Here is a 19,681-nt window from a genome sequence, read left to right as displayed (position 1 = left end):
AAAGTGGGTAAAATTCTTCCAGGATATTAGGATATCCATCTCGTAGAGGAAGAAATGGCATTTCTACACAGACAGACTGTGCAGCAAACCCAATGTCGAAACAGTGAGGTAGTGGCCAAGTTGGGATTCAAACCCAGGGCTGCTTAAACTCTGAGCCAAAGCCTATGCTGCTATGCTCTAATTGCAAGGACCTTCAGAAGGTCACATAGCAGAGCGTTTAAGGTACAGATTTAAAAATCGGCCTCATCTGAAATCAAGCCTGGCTGCACCCGGACCTGGGGAGTACAAGCTCTTTCCCGGGGCACCCAGGGCCCTCCTGGGCTTGGGACTTTACATACCTTGGCCCTGGCTGAGAAAGCATCATCTCTGGCCAGAGCAGCAAGGTTTAAAGGATCTGTTCCTTGTCCCTGGCACCTCTGCCCATCTCCAGATCCCACCACAGAAGCCAGGGCAATCAGCTGCACTATTTCATTCATCCATGCATTCACTCTCTCATTTGTGGACACCTCCAATGGCTTCCCAGCATCTAAAATAAAACCAAACTTTTAGGTTGGCATCCCAGACACCCCATGACCTCTCCCCATCTCTGACCTCCCCACTTCCATTCTCCCCCATCACTGCCTCCATCACAACACACACACTCCCACCACTGGATCTTTGCCCATGCAGTTCTCTCAGCCTGGAACACACATTTCCAGGACATCCACAGGGCTGTCTCCCCACAGGTCTTTGCTCTGACCTTGCTGTCCAAAAATAGCCACTCTCTGCCCCTTAACCAGTTTCATTTTTCCTCCTGGCATATTTCATCACCAGACATTCTGCTCTATATTAATTTGTTTATTGTCTGGCCTCTACTAACATGTACCCTCCAAGACACAGAGACTTGAGTTTCTCCACTACTGCATCCCAGCACCTAAAACAGGGCCTCTGACACCTAGTGGGCCCTCGAAAGCACTTGTTGAATGGATGAAGGAAGGAATAAATGAATGAGAAACATGTACTGACTATTTTTCATGGGCTAGGCAGCATGGCCTGGTGGTGGGGAACACAGGGTCTGGAACTGAGCTGCTGAGGTTCGACCCTGCTGCCCAGCCTCTTACAGCTGTGTGATAAACTTGGGCAAGTTACTTTACTCTCCTGTCCCTCATTTCCACACTGGTAAAATGGTAATTATAATATTTTCTTCACACGGTCATTTCTTGGGTTAAATGAGTTAATTTCTCTACAATATTTTGAACTGTACTTGGCATACAGTAAGTTCTCAAAAAAATCTTAGCTCTAGTGCTTCAGCGGTGTTTAAAGCAGACACAGATCCTGCCCCATACAGGGCTCATAGTCTAGCGGGGGAGGTAGACATGGATCAGATAATAGCACAAGTGTGTGAGTTGAATTATGGTGAGTGCTGTGAACAATAGGAGTTTGGGAGCTCCAGGGAGGTAGTTGGCAGATTTGATCTTCTCCATGGAGTTGTCAAAGTCTTCCCTAAAGAAGTGATGTTCCACTGGGGGCAGTGGCTCACGCCCGTAATCCCAAACTTTGGGAGGCCGAGGCAAGCAGATCATCTGAGGTCAGGAGTTCGAGACCAGCCTGGGCAACACAGTGAAACCCCGTCTCTACTAAAAATGCAAAAATTAGCTGGGCATGGTGGTGCACGCTTGTAATCCTAGCTTCTCGGGAGGCTGAAGCAGGAGAATCGCTTGACCCTGGGAGGCAGAGGTTGCAGTGAGCTGAGATTGTGCCACTGCACTCCGGCATGGGCAATACAGTGAGACTCTGTCTCAAAAAAAAAAAAAAAAAGGAAGAAAGAAATGACATTCCATCTAATGAATGGGAGTAACTAGGCAGAGAGGTGAGGAAAGGGTACAGCATGAACAAAGGTCCCCAGGTGGTGGGAACCCGGATCATTCTATGGGGCCTGGCCAAGGCTAGTGTGCCCAGAGCACCAGGTAGGGAGGGGCAAGAGGAGATGGAAGAAGACACAGGTGGGGCTGTTTCGAGATTCTGCTCCTCACTTGGGAGCAGAGGGAAGCCAGTGAACTGTGGATGGCATTAGGGATTAATGGAACTGCAGGCACTATAGCCTGAACCCTCTCAACAGGCTCTGCCCTGAGGGCTGGACCAGGCTACAGAGAGATGAGGAAGGCCCTATCCCAGTACACAGTTAGAATAAAAAAGTGCACATGAAAAGGGAGGGAGAGATGGATGGAGGGAGGAAGGAAGGGAACTGCTTCCTCTTTTTATAGAACATCTACTCATCCCTCAAAGTCTAGCTCAAATGCTGACTCCTTCGAGAAAGTCTTCTTGGACTCAATCGGGTAGAATTGTTTCCTCCTGTGCTCCCAAGGCACAATGCGAGAAGCCCTACAATGTCACTCATTGCCAATAGTGATAAGAAGAGCTGTGATTAATTGAGTAGCTACTGTGTCCAGCACTGCCCTCTGCACTTCACATCTGCTGAGTTGGCCTTCTCCTCCAGCATCCATGCAGCCAGCATACCTGGATCTCCAACCTCAATACTGCTTCTCCTTAGCTTTCTCTGCTGGGTGCCCTTCTGTTTCTCCAAAATGTAAAGGTATCTAGGATGGGGTCTCAGTCTGTCTTGCTCACTTGTGTTTACAGGTGTGCATCTGGATGTGGGAGGGTCTCGGTGACGATACTGTGACCAGCTGACCAGCTGCAGGACTGACCTATTGACTTATGTCATCTTCACTGCAACCTCACGAGGCAAGTGCCCTCATTGTACAAATGATGAAAGCCCAGAAAGGCTTCCTAAGTTACCCAAAGCCCAGGTCTGCCCTCTTCACCACCAGGCCACAACGCCCTAGGCTGAGTTTCACTTGGGATAAGCAACCTCCCTCACCAGCCGGACCAGAAGGAAGCTGGCATTTGCTGCTCAGAACCAGGGCAATTCATTCAAGTCTGTTTCCTAGCATCAGGCTATGGCTTGCCCAGGCAGAGCAACGTGGAAGTAAGAGCCTCATGTGTGGGTCTCTTTGCACAGGAAGCTCTTGTCTATTTCTGGCAGGGCCCTAAGGGAGGGGCAGGGGTGGGAGAGGAGGGGACAGTGCAGAGTCAGCATTCTGAGGCACGAAGAGGCTAATCACAGCTAATCACGGTCCCCGAACCTCATTGGGGGCCAAAGGGTGGTTACAGCCCAATTATGGGCCAGAACAACTAATGACAGCTCCGGGCTCGACTGAATTGCCTCGACTGTGATTCTCAGCCCCACCCCCGCCCCAGAGCTCCCTGGATTGGGCTGCTTCCCACAGAGAGGCAAGAGGCTTGGAGGCCTCTTTGCACTCTGGGGCCAGGGCCTCGCAAGCTGTAGAAACATAGCCTGCTGCATCGGCAGCAGACCTAAGGGCCTCAACTGGGCTCCACCAAGCAGCCCATGCACCAGGGCCAGCCAGCCAGGTCCAGCCTCGCCGTGCAGCCCAGGGGTCCTCTCTCTCCTCCACACCCAGGAAGGAGAAGGGGTAGAAGACCCCCATTTCTTGAGCACTGGAGTGTGCCAGGGAATTGATTTGGTCCATGGGTGTACTAATCCCCAGGACAACTCTACACAGCTCCATGTTTAAGATGAGGAAACGGAGGCTCAGAGAAGTTAAGTGACTTGCCCAAAGTCATACAGCTAGTGAGTTCAAGGAACCACATTGGAACCCAGGTCTCTCTGACTCCAAACCCATGTTCTTTTCAGGATCCAGGGTTCTGCAACATCCTTAAGGATTAAGGAAGTCTTATAGTACCTGCATGGAGCAAAAAACGTCAAAGTGAAGAGTCTGGGCCCTCTCTGGATCTGTTAAAATGGCCCAGTTCCTAATGAGACACCAGGGTGAGCATGTCTAGGTGAAATGATTCCCCTCAACCCCTTGTTAGGAAAAACGTGCCAAGCTACACATGTGAGAGGCAGGGCAGAGGGGCCATCCACTCTCACCTCCCTGTGCAGAGCCAGGATCTGACATCAAGGAGAACGAGGGGAGGGGGCAGAGGAACCTGCTTCTCCGGCTGCAGAGGCACTGGACAAAAATCAAAGGACTTTAACCACCCTCTCCACCACTCACAGATGGTTCTGTGGATGACAGAGCTGTTTAACATCACTTTCTTCAACATCTTTTCACAAGGATTCCAATCACCAGATATTTACATATTACCTCTAATAATCACCACCCAAATACCTCCCACTTCAGCTCCCTTCTCCTCCCCACACCCAGCCACCTTTCCCATATTGGCAATGCTGTTTTCTTCCAAGTAATCAAATGCCAGCGTCGTGACTGTTTGATGGTCTGGCTGGTTTCAAGGACAAGGAGACCATGGAAGGCAGTGCAGCCCTCCCTGCTTGTTGGGCACCTGGACTCGGGGGGGCGGCGGGAGGAAGCCATGAGAACACCTGGAGCGATCCCTGGAAGGGTCCCATGGGCAGGGCTGCGCAAGGAAAGGCTACTCCCACTGCAGTCTAGAATATTCTGGAGGCTCCAGGGGAGCTCTACTGTTTGTAAGGTCAGGGGCTGCCTGGCGTGACTTTCGGTGTTTAAAGTAGAGAAGTCACACCAAAAGGGGGTGTCTTCTTCAGGGCTCTGGTTTGAGCTGCTTCACTGCAGGGAGAAGCAGGAGAAACAGCAGAAAGAGAAAGAAAACTCTCTGTCCCTTAAGGCCGAGCATGGATCCGGGAGCATCAAGTGACAAAATGCTTGTATGATTGGCTTGTAAGTGATTTGGGCCTAGAGTGCTCTATACTAAGGATGAAAGAGAAAGGAAGGGAGGGAGAAGGAAGGAACAAAAGAGGTGAAGAGGAGCGAGGAGGCACTGAACTGAGTATAACACTTGCTGTCTGGTTCTCAAAAGAGCCATTTTCAGCAGGACCTCCAAGGGAAGAGAAGGCATTGTATCTTCAAGCCCATCTGATTCTGTCACTAAGATGCACACCTGTAGGTAGCTAGGGCTGTGGGATGCTGTCAAAACAGCTGACAGAGCAACCACTTTGATATCAAGTCGAGGAGAGAAAAGAATCCCACGTCAGCTCCAAGGCCATATTCTATAGAAGCGAAATTCCCACCCACCCGCATCCCTACCCTAATCTTCTAGGTCCTGGCTGTGGGAAGAGACCCTAGGCAGGCCATCACAGGATCTGAGGGAGCTGAGGCCCGAGGTACACTTACCCAGAACTGGAGCAGATGACGGTCAGTGGGGAAGTGCGTGTGTTTGTGGGGTGGGGGGTGCCTGGAATGGCCCCACCAAAGATGTGTCTCCCAGCCTGCTCCATGGTATCGTACTGCCCACTGCCCCAGACCGTCAGACTCCTCTGAGCCTCTGCTTTGTCAGCTGACCTCAACCAACTGGGTCACAGACATTGGACTCGCTTCAGTTAATACTCATAACTTCTCATAGCTACAGGAAAAGGAGGGCACCTGTTCTCCTTCCCACAAGCCTGCCACTAGGGTAGTAAAGTATAATGAAAGCAGGTCCCACTCCAAATTTGCACACATTTATTAGCAAGTGGGCCCCACATCCGCCCGGTCCAGAACTCCATAAAGTTCCAGCCATATGCCCTGTTAGACGTTCCCGTAATGAAAAATGTATCCAAAGTCCCAGCCATCTCCCTATTAGATGTTCCATTAATGAAGGGTAGAGGCAACAGCATTCCAGTGCAGAACTCATCTGACCTTCTATGGAGTCAAGTAATTGGCCATGCACAAGACTAGAGGGTGTCCTGAATGTGGAGCACTTTCGTAGGCTATTGGACCATTGCATTCTAAGACCTTGTTCAGGCAAGAGTGACAGTACCCATATTGTAGCTCCCGCTAATTATGCATTGTTTATCCTACTGGATCACCCATGAAAAATCATTTTATACCCATTATGCAAATGAACAAGCCCTCTTGTGCTGATTGGAAATAAAGACAATGGAAACCCTTATAGTTGTCCCTGTATATTGTGGGCTTCTCATGAGTCTTTCCAATGCTAAACACCCATCCATGGAGTATGTAGTGTTTCTATTCACATTAACTGACTATCCTAGAGTATCCTAGAGTATAGACTCAAAATATGTCCCACTGCCTATTTGAAATACTTTAAAGTAAATTATAGGCAATATAGGCATGCTGTTTCAAGAAAAGAGCATGATCTGCAAAGCCCAAGGCATTGAAAGTGGCCTTGGGAGTTGGAAATGTGCCTTCTGCCTAAGGAAAGATACAGGCATGATGCGTCATTTCATGAACATTCCTTCACACCTTTGGACTATGACTGTTCATATGCATGTTCATTTGAGTTTTTTAGTGTCTCCATGGGCCGTTGTTATGCCCAGAAAAGACTACTCAGACGTTTACTTTGAGTTTAAATAACTGGAGTTCAATTTACTAAACTGACACATTCACAACCCTAATTCTCTCTTAAGCATTTAAGACTGCTTACAAATCTTTGTTCTGTTGATATCAAGCGGGTTTTAGCAGCTGCTTCTAAGAAGTCTTCGAATATTTGATTGCATTTACAAACATAATTAAAGACATCTCAAGCAATTTATATTGCCTTTATAAATGTAATATTTGGAGTGAAGTGAGTGGTTTCCCTTGGAGGGGGACTGACTGCAGGAGGGACCTGCTGAGAGGTTTTCCAGGTTCAAGTATTGTGAGGCATCTTGATCTGGTGCTGGTTACATGGATACTGGTTCACTTTGTCATCTCAGGACTTGTCAGAGTATATGATGTACTTCAATAACATCTTTAAAGTCATCTGTTGGATTTCCTTTTAAACTCTTTTGCCTGTTTTGAGCAAAATCTCCCTGGGGACATAACTAATTCATTTACAGCTAGTAAATTAAATGTATATATACTGTGAACCTAAAATGCTCTGAAATATTCTAGGACTGAGCATAAGTTTAGTAAGATTTCAATGTAAACTCACACATCTAATTGCTCAATTACATTTTAAATTAGGATGATTAGATTCTCACTTTAATAGGCAAAATTATCTTAGCATTACAAGTAAGTGTATAACAGAAAAATAAAATACTATGGTTTTAATTCCCATAAGCCTGTCTTAACATAACCCTAAATCTCCTGAAGTGAAAAAAATGTACACCCACAAAGAAAAAACATTATCTCAGTTAACTGGGGTGGCTTAGCCCCCAAGGAGGCTGTTATGAGCCCTTCAGTTGAGGTTGCTTAGGATAGGGAATTTCTCCCGGATGTGGTGGCATAGGGGGACTCCCTAAGTTCTATGTCACAGGCATAAAAAAAAAATGAGGGTTTGTCTCCCCAGCTCCTCAGCCCAATCCCTGGATTCTGGTAATCCACACACTCCTTAATTCTTGTCTATGCCTACACAGGGTTGATCATGCGCCTGCATTTGTAGGTTTCAACTCTGACCATATGCACATGTATTCACCCTTTCAACTCAGGATTTTTGGAAATGGGGGGAATCTTGTATTCTTTTGTACTCTTAGGTCTACCAACTCTTGAAGGCATTTATGATGATAATGAATTGAATTTTCACCTGCTTGGTCACAATGTACCAGATCACTTTTCTGAGGTGAGTGGGGAGGGAAGAGAGAATTTTAACCCCCTAGGGGCTCAGATCAGCTTGTTGTAGCCTCCACACGGTTTCTGTGACTCCTCCTCTCTGCTGGCTAGAGTCCAACTCCATCTGCAATTATTATGATGGAGTCCAGACCCTTCCGAGGAACCTCCCTGCTGAACCCAGCTCCCAAGCGCCATTAACACTGACTCCCTACACCCTGGTTCATCCCGACAGGCTCTGGATTCTTATACATAGAAGACTGCTCAGCAGGCGTCGGAGAGCCGCCAAGTCCGTGACAACCTGTAGGCCCATCACAGCTGACGACATCCAGACAGGCTCTCACTGGCAGACTCATCTCTCGCCTTTCCACGGCAACTTCTATTTTGACCACGCACTCACATGGATCCTTCTCTTATTCACTCCTACAGTTTCCAGCCAGACTGGCCCATGCCGGGAGGTGGCTCTGCGAAAGTAAAGAAAACAGAAGGCATCCAATAGCCAGTGTGGCTTTAACCTGAAGAACAGCTGCATGTTCATTGACTGCTTAGTGCGTGCTAAATGTTTCACATGCACTTACTCGATTCATCTTGACAAGAGTCCTGTGATGTGGGTGCCTTAGTCCTTTTTTTTTTTGGAGGAGAAAGCTGAAGCACAGAGAGGCTAAGTAATTTGCCCCAGGTCACACAGCCAGTGAATAGCAAGCCAGGATTGGCACACAGGTCTCTAATTTTAAGCACTTCACACTTAATCCCTAAATTATATGCTCTTTAATTAGGAGAGGGTTTAGGATTAGCCCAGAGCCAGGCTGCTGCAGGGGAGAGGCCCCCCGCTTAGGGGCTGTTGGGGGGTGGAGCTCCAGCTGTCTCTAGGGAACAAACACAGCTGAGAAGGAGAAAGGGGAGGAGTGTCTTCATCGGAAGACACTAAAGAGAGGAAGCAGTGGGAAGAAGTCTGTCTTGTAACACTCAGGAGAGCTCACCAAGCGCCAGGCACAGCACTGGGCCCCTTCCATCCTGTACCCTGGCACTCCTCAAACCTCATAACTCATGCAGTCTTTGGAAAAAGTGAAATACTCTCTGGCTTTTGTATTCATTAACATCTCCAACAAGTGACTACTGCAACTAAAATGAATCAAAGCAAAGGAGGAAGGCAGTGCTTTGTGAACCTCATGTCCTCTGCCCCTTCTCTGAGAGGCTGTCCAGGCACCCCACTCCCCAGCCAGGATTGAATTTCACTGAATCCTCCCTGCAAAGATGCCGACAGATCTGCTCATTCTATAGACAAGGGCATTGATATGCCTGTGGCAGAGGTGGCTTTCAGTGAAGGTCTGTGACCCCAAAGCATAAGGTTTCTAATTATGACCCTATACTGCTTGTTGGGGTGACATGGGCCTCTAGCTGAGAGACCACTCAGATGACCAAGAAGCCACATCCCTTGCTAAGTGTCAGAAAATTTGGTTTAAGCTGGCAATTTTCCAGGTTGTATACATTGGGGGAAGCATAGAAAGGGGAATGGCTGAGGCTCAGAGAGGGTAAGTAACTTACCAAGGCCACACAGCAATGGCCTTGTCCATGGTGTGTGGCCTCAGGACTGGAACATAAGTCCTGTCTGCCCCGTCTCTTTCCTGCCCCCCTCCCACGCCAGCACACACCCCATACCTCTGAGATACCAGCCTGGCCTGCTGAATAAGCTCATGCAGACTGGATTCCAATGAGTGTGTTTCGCTTTGCCTGGCAGGCTGCTTAGTGATTGTTCTAAACCTGCGTGTGGGCTTCTCCACTCCCCCAGTCTTCTATTTCTTTCTTCGCCCCCAATGGTTCCCCATCCCTCACCCTCCCCCCACCAGCACCCAGTACAGCAAGCCACACTCAGCAGGTGTTCAATGAACACTTGCTCTGCCAACGAGGCATTGGACCATCTGTAGGGGGCCAGAGTGGGTGTCAGGCTCCCACCCCCACCCCAGCGCCAGCTCCAGGGCCCAGGACGGGAGTCCCTCTGCAGGTAAGCCTGACAGCACTCAGGCTGCTGTCCCACTGGGGGGAGATTGTAAAGACAGTGACTTCCGGGAGGAAGTGATTAAGAGGCCCAAGCTGTGTCTGGAAAGTCAGAGGCTTGCTCCAGGCCAGGAAGTCACCCAGCTTGCAACAGGGCCTTTGGGTCCCATCCTCACCCCCTACCTACAGTCAGGGAAACTCCTGCCAAGCCCTAGAAAGATGTAAGCCCAGACCCCTCTCCAGTGGCAGGCTTCTAAGACCTGGTGCCCAGGAAAGGGAGTTGGTAAACAGCTCAAACTGTCCCACTTTGAATTTAGAAACTGCGGGGAACGTGTGAGCAGTGTGGGCAGCTGGAGAGAAAGGAGTGAAGACGCAGGCTTGGGCTCGTTCACTGGCACAAACCGTGAATCCCTGGCGTCCCTCAGGGAGTCTGGCAATGGGGTTGGGATGGTACCAAGGATTCCTGGTCCTAAGGGCTTTCCCGTTGCTGTTGCCCCGTGAATCCCACAGTTTACTAACACTGTGCAGGAGTTGCTTGGGAAGCTTGCGGTTCCTGCACTCCCAGCTGCAGAGCCTAACCCGGTAGGTCTTGTGTAAGACCCAGGAATTTGTATTTTCATCAATGAGCCTCCTGACCCCCACCCCCAGGTGATTTGGCACAGGTAGTCTTTGAACTACACCTTGGAAGCACTTTCTTGAGTTTTCTTCTCCAAGGGCTGGAAACACATGTGCTTAACTAGAAGCAGTCCAGTTGTGAAGGCTGAGGTCCCATCCGCTTGCCGGAGGCCGGCCAGCAGGTCATATGGTTCCAGTGTTTCTGAAGGCGGAGGCTGGCCACTTTGGAAGTGGACCCATCTAGGGCCTGAAGCTGGTTCCCTGGACCCTCCCATCAAGGGCTAGCTGAATGGCCACCACCCCAGGCTGTAGCTATAGCTCCTAAGAAGGAACAGAAGAAAGGAAGGGGCCTGGAAAGATGGGGGAGGAACCTGCCACAGAGATTGGAGATGCACTGGGCCCCCAGGAGAGGGGTTACCGCACAGGAGAGCAGGGGGACTGGCTATGCCCCACCCCCCATGCTGACTCCCCTGGGACAGCCCTGTGGGAGATGCTCACGTTGTGCAGAGCTGGGAGGGCTGGAGATCAGCTCTTCCCTTCATAGTGGGCAGATGAAAGTTCCAGGAGTTTCCCTCTTAAGCACTGGGATCCTTCCTGCTAGCACCTTCCTATGCTGTAAGTCATATGTATTAGTCCGTTTTCAGGCTGCTAATAAAGACATACCCGAGACTGGGTAATTTATAAAGAAAAAGAGGTTTAATGGACTCACAGTTCCACATGACTGGGGAGGCCTCACAATCATGGCAGAAGGCAAAAGGCACTTCTTACATGGCGGCAGGCAAGAGAGAGTGAGAGCCAAGTGGAAGGGGAAACCCCTTATAAAACCATCAGATCTCGAGAGACTTATTCACTACTAGAACAGTATGAGGGAAACCGCGTGATTCAATTATCTCCCACCAGGTCCCTCCCACAACACATGGGAATTATGGGAACTACAATTCAAGATGAGATTTGGGTCTACAATTCAAGATGAGATTTGGGTGGGGACACAGCCAAACCATATCATCCTATAATGCAACAAACTCTGGTGTCAGTGTCAGGAAATGGTGAGCTCCAGCTCCACTGAGTCACTAAGACCCTGGGAAAGACTTCCCACCACCTGGATTCACTGGCCCCACCTCCTGCCATCTACAATGAGGAGATTGGGTTAAAACAGGAGAAGCAACAACCGATTAATACGGCTGCCCTGAGCAGTGTCTTGAGAAGCACTGGGGTTGAGTGTGGGTCTAGAAAAACAATCAAACACTTACAGACCATGTGCCTAGTACCACTGTAAGCATTTTACAGATATTTATATAAAATTTAATTTAATCTTGTTTAAAAGCTCATTTAATTCCTCAACACCACCATGAAGTCAGTATTAGTACCCCCACTTTACAGATGAGGAAACTGAGGCACAGGACGATTAAGGACCTTGCCCAGGGATTCCCAGTACATGGCACAGCTGGATTCTGCACCTCTGTAGTCTGGCTCTAGACCGTGCCTCTATTCACCTCCATTCTTCCTCCAAAACAACACAAAAGCTCATTATGATGACTTAATGGCCTGTGTCTGCCCCCCGCATGGCAGGGACAGAAGAGTACACAAACCTCTTATCAGTCTTTCCTACCACATTTCCAGTCTGCGGTTCTACCACCCATAAACAAGCCCATAGAGAGTAGAAGCAAACGGAGCAAGATCAGAGTGGGCCAGGGAGCACTTGAGCCCAGGCGGGACTGGAATCTTCCATTTGAGTTCACCACACCACTTCCTGCCTCGCCTGGACTGACCAGCATTTGAGCACAAACCCACAGGGCACTGCTCACCATTCCTCAAAAAATCTCGGCTCGTTCCCACCTCTGGACCTTTGCACATGCCGACGTCTTCCTCAAAAACATCTCCTTTTCTTCAAATTTCATCTCAAATGCCACCTCCTGCAGAAGCTCTTCTAGATTCTCCTCCAACCAAACAGAGCCTGCCCTTTCTCCGGAGCCCCAGGCCAGGGTCCCATCCCACCACCAGCAGAATACAGGCCACAGCTTTCCAGCTCTGCATGCCCAGCATGGGTTCTGGCGCATAAGGGATTGAGCGCTCAGTAGGGGATTGAGGCACCAGAAGGAAATGAAAGCCTTCTGAGTTCTGACTCATTCACCGAATCGTTTATTCTATCAGGCTTTTTTCCCTAATTGAAAAAGAAAGAAATGAATTCCATACCTGCTTGTAAATAAGGATTTAAAAATCACATTAGTCACAAGAGCCCTCTCTTTTCTCTCCCAGGGTCTGGGCTGCTGATCAGTTTCCTTTGTTAACCAGATCGGGTTTGTTTCTCAACATCAGGCTGTAGAATTTGCAGGTCAGGCCACAAGGGTGTGACCTTCTGCCATCCCCTCCCTGACAGTTGAGGGAAGAGGAGAAACTATAAATAGTGTTCCTCTGCCCTCCAGGAACTTCTAGGCTAACATACAGGCTGGGCACACAAAATAAGTCCACACCTGTGTGCCCGCCAACGCTGCAGTGGCAGAGGGGCATGCGGTCCACAGCCCCTGCAGAGAGGAAGTGTCTGGGGCAGACCTTGCCAAGCAGCCAAGAGCCTTCTCCATTTTCTCATTGCTAGTTTTCTTCTCACTTCCCCTTTGTTAGAATAGTCCTCTTCTCTGCAGATCCTTGCTGGAGAGGATAGACAGAGGCAGTGGGGTAGGGAGGCAGGAAAGGTGGGATTTGAAAACACCAGGCTGAGCCAGAGCCTGGAGCAGCCGGGGCCTCAGCAACACTGTGGCTGCCCATGGAAGCCATCCCAGGTAAGATGATGGTCCCGGGGCTCAGCCAGCAGAGGGCCTAGCCGAGTCAGCATCTGCGCATCAGTGAAGGAAGGTGTGAATGAATAGAGTGGAAGCTGGAGATGGGATGTGAAGTATGTGGGTCTCTGCTGGGAACACCTATGAGTCCTTGCCCTCTGCACCTGGCATTTGTGCAAATGACTCACAATCACAAGTGAGTCCTTTCTTTCTTCTGCTTCCTACCTCATCTTTCAACCCCTGACACAACACTACACCTACACATACACATACAGGCGCACACCTATACACATACCCCAGACACATACAGTTGTACACACTCAGAACTAGCAATAGACTCTAGACAACACTTACACTCAATAATACAATAATACCCATACACTAAACACAATAATACACATGCACAAAGCAAACAATGCCTATATCCTTACATGCCTGCACACACACCTACTTGTGCACACACATAACCTCACAAGTGGCACTCATATACATATATGCAGGCATACATTCACAACAGGAAAACAGACATACCTTAAAACACAGCCACTGAATCATGTGTTCATCTTCTCTTTCATCCAGAGGCTACTTTCCTTTACCTTGGATCTCGCTTTACAATTCACAAAGTGCTTTCCTTTGTTTACTCACTTCCCTAACCTTTTTGAGGATATCCTCTGTGCTAGGCAACACATGGAAAGTGAAAAGGAATCAGACCCTACCCTCCAGGAGGTTTCTAGTTTAGTGGAGGAAACAGACACAGACAGTGACAAACATAATCTGGTGTGATCATTCGAATCAAAAGCTGTTTCACTCGAATCAAAAACTAATTTTTTTTTTTTTGAGATGAATTCTCACTCTGTCACCCAAGCTGGAATGCAATGATGTGATCTCGGCTCACTGCAACCTCTGCCTCCCAAGTTCAAATGATTCTCCTGCCTCAGCCTCCCAAGTAGCTGGGATTACAGGCACACACCACCACACCTGGCTAATTTTTGTATTTTTAGTAGAGATGGGGTTTCAACACGTTGGCCAGGCTGGTCTTGAACTCCTGACCTCAGGTGATCCACCTTCCTCCACCTCAGCCACCCAACGTGCTGAGATTATAGATGTGAGCCACCGCGCCCAGCCAAAAACTGTTTCTTGAGCACCTACTGTGTGCTACATCCATGCCAGGCTTTGGGAATACAGAAGTACGTAAAGGTCTAGTCTCCCTAGCCTCGAGCAACTTTCAGACTGAAACGAAAAGAGGCAAAGACGTAAGTAGAATATGTGCTGTAATGTACACACTACAGCGGCAGCCCAGAAAAGGGAGTGATTAACTTTGGGGAGAGAATCAGAAAGGGTGTCTTAGTATGTTCAGGCTGTTATAACAAAATACCATACACTTGGTAATTTACAAACTACAGAAATTTATTGCTCATAGTTCCAGAAGCTAGGAAGTCCAAGATCAAGGGGCCAGCAGATCCAGTGTCTGCTGAGGGTCTGTTCCTCATAGATACGTTCCTCACAGTTCCATCTTCTATAATATGTGTTCTACATGGTGGAAAGGCAAAAGGACTCCCTCCAATCTCTTTATAAGGGCACTAATCCCATTCATGAGGGCAGACCGCACCCCCCACCCCCCTCACTACCCCCCAACCCGCATCACCTAATCACCTTCCAAAGGCCCTACCTCTTAATGCCAACATGTTGGGGATTTGATCTGAACACATGAATTTCAGAGGGACAGAAACATCCAGACCACAGCTGAGACCTTCACAGAGAAGGCAGCACTGGTCTTTGTAGGATAAAGGGGAGTTCACGAAAAACATGGGGCAGTTTGGTATTTGATGTAAAACTAAAGCAGAGACCTCAGAGGGGTTCATCAACAGTTCTCCATGCCTGGACTTCACATGTGAGTGTGTGTGACTGCGGGAGGGAGGGAGGTGAGAGTGGGGATCTGGGGTCGAAGATGAGGCTGTAAAGATCATCAGAGGCAGAGAACAACATCTGCATTTTACAGCGGAGAAAATTGAAGCTCAAGGAGGTAAATGAGGATTTCTTATTCTTCCACTGGGCTCTTTCTTGCTCTTGGGGCCTGCCACAAATTCTCCTGGCCTTTCTTTCTGAATCAGACAAAGCTGCTTGCTAGTGGCTGAACAAGTTAAAAGCTCAGCACAGGTGGGAGGCATTATTATTGACTGTGATGATTATTCTCTAAAATCCAGCTTGGCAGGATTTCTGCCTCGGATAATCAGCAGCTCAGCAGGTCCAGGCCAGGGCAATTTGGGCCTTTGAGGCTGAGGGACTCCCAGCCCTTGCCCCAGTCCCCTGCCTGAAGCTGTGGGCAAGCTGGGTGCCTGGGCAGCTGAGTCCAGAAGCCAGCGCCTCCCCTTGGGGACGCCTCATCCTCTCCTTGCTGGTTTTCACCCCACCCCCAGCCCTGGCCCCGGTCCCCTGCCTGAAGCTGTGGGCAAGCTGGGGGCCTGGTCAGCTGAGTCCAGGAGCCAGCGCCTCCCCTTTAGGATGCCTCACCCTCCCCTTGCTGCTTTTTACCATGATGTGCCTACCCCCAGCCACCCTCTCATTAAGCTGACCTCCCCCTTCCATGCCAATCATCTCTCCCTCTGGCAATCAGCATTTTCCTCCTCCTCCGAGACTTCTCCTTCCCTCAGTTTGTGCTGGTGGAAGGGGCTGAGTCATTTTCCTGAAAGGAGTGTTGATTGAGGAAGCACGCACCTCCCCCAACCAGCCGTGGGTCTCAGGCAAGCCACTCCCCTCTCCAGGCCTCAGTTTTCTCATCTATAAACAGGGCCCACCATTTCCTACAGTCTCACACTAGCCACCCCACGTGGCACCTGAGGGCATCTGAGTTTGAGATCCCTGGATTAGCTGGTCTCAAAGGTGCCATAAAGCGAGTCTCTGGGTTTCTGTGGCTCTGGATCATGGGACAGGCAAGAGAGAGATGACTGGGCTGGGCTGAGAGGCCAGGTACTGCAGGCAACTGATCCAGTGCAGGCCACTCACCCAGGGTCTTCCTTCCCTAGTCCAGATTCATGGCATCTCCCACCTGCATTTTGCCCCGGCCTCCTCCTACTCTCTCTGCCCCCAGCACCTCCTGCTCTAGTCTGTGCTGTCTCATCAGGGTTCCTCTTAAAAAACTCAGATTGGATTCTGCTATTCTGTTGCTGGACATCACCACCTATTTGCCCTAACTCCTTACTTGGCATTCAAGGCCCCTTCCAAGCCAGCCCCTGCCTACCTTCCTGGCCTTATCTCCCATTTCCCCTCACTCTCACCCTCAGCTTCCTTAGTGCCGCCCGGCCCATGCAGCCCCATCCTGTGTGGCGGCCGTACCTTTGCATACACTAATCCCCCCACCTGGAATTCCTTCCCAGCCTTCTCCACTCAGAAAAGCCTTCAAGGCCTTGTCCCACATTGCCTCCTCTGGGAAGCTATTCCTGACTGTCCCTGGGTGGAGGCAGAGGCATCCCTCAGCTGGATCAAGTGCCAGGTGATAGTGGAGTTAGGTGTGTAAGCTCCTCCTCCTAAACAACGAGCACCTAATAGAGGTCAGAGCTTGAGCAGGCGGGCAGTAACCCTGCCCTGGTCACCTTTTGTCTTCAGAGCCCAGAAGGAGGCTGGACACAGTGAACAGGTGGTCAGTACACCTTTGCTGTAGGAATAAACAACAAATAATGTGTTAGGCATTGCCCTACTCCACCCTAACTCATTTAAAGTTCAAGAGGCAGGAAGATGTACACAGATGAAGCCCCACACTGCAGAACAGTGATTCCCTTCTTCCCCTATTCGCAGAAGTCTAACCATTTACAAAGCACCTTGCAGCCCTCCCCAGAGAGCCCCTGCAAATAGTGCAGACCTGTCATTTATTATCTCTATGTTGCAAAGGAGGCCCAGAAAAGCAGAGACTGGCCAGAGGCCCCTGACTGGAGGTGGTGGAGTTCTACACAAGCCTTGGCCTCCCTGGAGACGCTGCTCCCTGCTGCTCGTCCAGCTGCAGGCTGCCTCCCTCCCTCCCTCTTAGGGTGGCTGCGGGCCTCTGTCTTGTCACGCAATGCGAATTTGAATCCATCTGGTTGCTTCTCTGAGTCTCTCTTTGTCTTCTTGTGTTTCTCTCTTACCTCAATTATTTATTTCTGTCTCCAGCTCTCCGGGCTCCCACTCTTCTTCTGTGTGTTGGCCTTTGCCTTCTCTCTGTCTTCTCTTTCTTTCTGTCTCCCTCTCTGTCTCTATCTATTCCTTTCCCTCCATTTATCTTTTTCCTTTGCCTGAGCCTGTCCACCATTCCCTCCATAATTAGCCTCACTTCTAGCTTTTACTCTTGGGCCCACTCTCAGGTGGGGGTGGGCAGGGGACAAGGAGGGAACATCTTTCCAGCATGCAGAAAATGGACCAATTAAAGCCACAATGCTGCTCAGGCAACTGAACAAGAAGGAAGCAAAAATAGCCCCAGGCGGGTCGAGCTGGAAAGAGGCAAAGAGAAAAAGAGAGAACGGGCGAAATGAATGCAGAGGCCAAAGTCACAGTCGGGCCATCGAGGGGGAAGCTCCTTCCCACCCAGACCTGGGAGCTGGACTCCGGCTGCTGCATGGCAGGGTGGACCTGCCTCATCCTCAACCCTGGCCCAACCCTTTATCTCACCTGAGGACACCCTGTAGCCTGCCAGACCTCTCTGGAATCCCAGAGGTCCTGAGCTTCCTCCCAAGTTGACGCCCACCTCCTATCTCTGGACCCCTTCCCACCAAGTGGCCTGGGGGTGCTGGGAGAGACACCCACCCCACCATGTCTAAGCCTGGCTTTCATCCATCCTCAGGTCCCCAGAAATCCAAGGCCTGCTCTATACGGGATACTCCCGGGTTGTAGACAGAATGGTGAGGCAATGGTATGCTTAGTAAATGCCATCCCCCACCCAAGGAGCTCACAGGCTGTGGGGAAACCCAGCAAAGAAACAGGCAGAAAAACACACCTCGCCACACTAAGCACAGCCTGGGGAGTCCAGAAAGGGGGCTCAAGGAATGGATATCTGCCCCCAGCCTGCAGAGCCTGCAAGGGGAGCCTGCGCACAGTAGGCAGTGAGGGCTGGAGATGAGCCTGATCAGAGGAAAACACAGGGAGCCCTCAGGAAAATGAGAGAACTCCCATGAGGCCATGGAGGAGTCGGGGGAGAAGAATGTGAGGGGTGCGCCTTGTCCAAGACAAGGTCTTGGAAGTTATTCTCAGAGCACTGGGGAGCCAGGAAGGGTTTTGGGCAGGAGAAGGCAACATGATGTACTCCTTTTTCTTGTTTGTTTGAGACAAGGTCTCACTCTGTGTTGCAGGCTGGAGTGCAGTGGTGTGACCATCACCTCACTGTAGCCTCAACTTCCCTGGGCTCAGGCGATCCTCCCACCTCAGCCTCCAGAGTAGCTGGGACTACAGGTGCACACCACCATGCCTGGCTAATTTTTGTATTTTTTTGTAGAGCCAGTTTCACCATGTTGCCCAGGCTGGTCTCGAACTCCTGAGCTCAAGTGATCCACCCACCTTGGCTTCTCAAAGTGCTGGGATTATGGGTGTGAGCCATCACGCCCAGCCATAATATGTTCCTTTATGGAGATTCCACTGCCTGCAGGGAGGGGAAGATGGATGAGGCTAAAGCAAGGAGAGCAGGCCGGATGCTACTGCAAAGCACTGGGGAAGAGCCAACGGGCCCTAAAGTGGCAGTGGCTGTGAGATGGAGGGAATGCAGGATATGGGAGATGAGGTGAGGTAAGGTCGGAGAACCCAGCCAGAGTGACTAGGCCCCTCCTCAGTTGGAACCACTTCAGTGCATAGGAATGGCTCGCAGACTTTGAGCCATCTGAGGGCAGATTTCCATCCTTTATGTACCCAGCCCACAGCCTGTGGCCTGGAACATATTAATGCTAAAAATATTTGTTAGATGAGTGAGTTACTCAATCCATCATTCCCCAGCTGGCCTCCAAGGCCAGGGCTGTGACCTGGCCCAGTTCCTCCCTGGCTTTCTCCCCAGCCCTCTTTCACGTCCTACTCCCTGCCCCTCAGCAGGCTGGATTCCCTGAAATTGCCTGGATTCATTCCATTTCTCTGCCTGGCTCATTTGATTGTGTCCTAGAACACTCTCCCCTCATTTTCACATGCCCAAGTCCTACCCACTCGTCAAGATCCAGTTCCAGTGCCCCCTCCTACATGCAGCCCTACCTTCCTCTCTTCCCTCCAGGTGCTCAGAGCACATGACCTGGGCCTCTCTTATGGCAGGGACCACGGTGGGTCTCCTGTAATGTTCTCCACGCCTATGCAAGAATCCCTGTATACACTCAGAGCAGCTTTAGGGCAGACATCTGGGTCTGATTCCACAGTCTTCAGGACAGGCCTGCCCCAGAGAACGGTCTCCATGAAGACTTAATAGAAGAAGAAAGGGAGGGAGGGAGGGGAAGTGAGAGTAGACATGTCTGTGCTGGCCATGTGTGTCGGCCAGGGGGCGAGGGAGGCTTGAATTGCTTTAGCTTCTGCTGCATAAGCCATTCCTCCATCAGCTCTGCCACTCCCTGCTTGGGTGTGCCCACAATGTGGTTCTGGTTTTCTGAGCCTGATCTATACCTTACACCAAACCTGACATTAACATCAGAAATCCTGATTTTCTTCTTTCGCTAAAACCGACTGCGACTTCAACCTCACTGTTTCTGCCTAGTCACGGAAATATATGGATGGATGGATGGATGAATGGACAGATGGATGAACAGAGGGACAGATGGATGACTGAATGGATGGACAGATGGATGGATGGATGGA

At 50.1% G+C, this 19,681-nt stretch overlaps 1 long non-coding RNA gene across 2 annotated transcripts in view; it reads right to left on the bottom strand.

Moving 5' to 3' along the window:
* Positions 1–14,242: 14,242 nt before the first annotated feature.
* The window catches only part of LOC129048622 (uncharacterized), a 53,572-nt gene continuing 48,133 nt past the window's right edge, over positions 14,243–19,681 (bottom strand). For both annotated transcript variants that reach the window (XR_008511120.1, XR_010141848.1), the window contains exon 5: positions 14,243–16,547. This is a non-coding gene — a long non-coding RNA (uncharacterized LOC129048622). The remainder of the gene's footprint in view (positions 16,548–19,681) is intronic.

Source organism: Pongo abelii, chromosome 9, assembly GCF_028885655.2.
Source record: "Pongo abelii isolate AG06213 chromosome 9, NHGRI_mPonAbe1-v2.0_pri, whole genome shotgun sequence".
NCBI classification, from domain to species: Eukaryota; Metazoa; Chordata; class Mammalia; order Primates; family Hominidae; genus Pongo; species Pongo abelii.
Note: the sequence above shows the minus strand (reverse complement) of the source record. Positions and strands in the feature narration are given on the sequence as shown.